General features: G+C 55.7%; 1 protein-coding gene across 1 annotated transcript in view; it reads left to right on the top strand.

Annotated features, from left to right (window-relative positions):
- Positions 1–1336: 1336 nt before the first annotated feature.
- The window catches only part of Agpat3 (1-acylglycerol-3-phosphate O-acyltransferase 3), a 76914-nt gene continuing 76659 nt past the window's right edge, over positions 1337–1591 (top strand). Inside the window, exon 1 of the mRNA XM_026785469.1 lies at positions 1337–1420. The gene's annotated coding sequence lies outside the window, so the exon portion shown is untranslated. The remainder of the gene's footprint in view (positions 1421–1591) is intronic.

Here is a 1591-nt window from a genome sequence, read left to right as displayed (position 1 = left end):
GGCCAAAGGGGTAAAAGAATTCCTTATTGAGCCAGAGCAGAGTGGAGGCATGTCTGTTGGCTGTAAACAAAATCCGTGATCTCAGTTGTGAAATTCACTAATTGTAGGGTTACTGTTGGGAAAGCAGTCGATTAGACTCAAAGGTCAAACATGCTTCACCCTTAAGTGTTATTAACATCCTTATCTGAAATATTACAAAGGCGCCTTGGCCATCTTCACAGCAAAGTGTGTTGAAATCAGCTCTCAGCTGGGAGGCTTCAACCTCACCGCTGGGGAGGGGCTCTCCTCTTTCCCCGTCCTTTAACTTTCCCTGGTTCTCTCCTACCTCTGTCAGTTCAGCCTCTGCCTTTCAGACAGGCTGGCTGAGTCATGCAGCCTCCTCAACTCGTCTGAGGCCTTCTGTAACCTGTCCAGTGGTGTGGTGTGCTGAGTTAATACAGTGAGTAACGAAGATTGGGTTGGGGAGAAAGAACCTGTTTGCCCCGCGGTCACAGCAGATACCGCAGTTGAAGAGGCTTGTGGGTTTGGTACTCAGTCTGTTCTGATGTTATGGGAACGCACAATCTTGCCCATCTCTGTTACTGGCAATCTTGCCCCAGAGGCTTTTAAACTCAGGCAGAGGTACCTGTAGATTATGTCCTACCTAGGACTAAGTCGTTTTCAAATGAACTCAAAAAGTAGGGCTTGGATCCAAGGGCCTGAGCAGGCATGAGGCCACACAGGTTCCAAGTGGTGTGCAGATGGCCCTGTCCTGATGCAGCACCTGAGTCTGCGCAGTCCTTCCTGGCCTGTTTTAGGATCAGCCACCAGCTTGGTGGGGGGGAGGGAGGCTCAAGTGGATGTTGATCCTCAGCTCAGATGACTCACTATGGCCAGGAGGGGATCTGTGGTCATCAACAGGCTGTTTGGGGAAGGGGACCCTGGACTAGGTTGATAGAGGCTTCCTCCTGGGTCGGATGTGGATACAGTGTTGCCAGCTAGTTGCCAACTATAAATAAGTCAAAGGGCACAACACGTGGGAGTGAAAAGTGATCCTGGTGCTGCAACAGACACTGAGGACAGTCCCCCAGGATCCCTGGATGGGATCCTGACCCAGGGGTGGGGGAAGGGGATGGGAATGAGGTTCAAGGAATTGGCCGGATACCCAGAAATATCCGGGCATCCTAGGAGAACCCAGAGGGAAGGTGGTCTAGCCTGAGTCATCAAATTGTCCCTGGGCTCAAGGGGACCATGGGAGCTGGGAAGGGAGTCTAGGCTGGGGCTGAGGAGGATTCTAGGGTTGGGCCCAGGAACACCCCGAAGAACTTCAGGGTGATGAGGAGGTCCACGTTGGGCCCAGGAACACTGCGTACCCCAGAATGACTCCAGGGGGCTGAAACGGGGTCCAAGCCTGGCCCAGGAACACCACGGTGGGACCCCGGTAGGACTCTAGGGGGCTGAAGGAGGTTCAGGCTGGGTCTAGGAACACCCCGGTGCTCCGGGAGGGTCGAGGCTGGTCCCGCGGGGCGCCCCTCCCGTCCCCTCCCCCGCCCGCTGTCCGTTGGCCACGGAGCCCGCCGCTGCGCCGCGGGCCCGACTCCTCCCCCGCGCG

Source organism: Microtus ochrogaster, linkage group LG2 (assembly GCF_000317375.1).
Source record: "Microtus ochrogaster isolate Prairie Vole_2 linkage group LG2, MicOch1.0, whole genome shotgun sequence".
NCBI classification, from domain to species: Eukaryota; Metazoa; Chordata; class Mammalia; order Rodentia; family Cricetidae; genus Microtus; species Microtus ochrogaster.
This window is presented reverse-complemented; position numbering and strand designations above follow the sequence as displayed.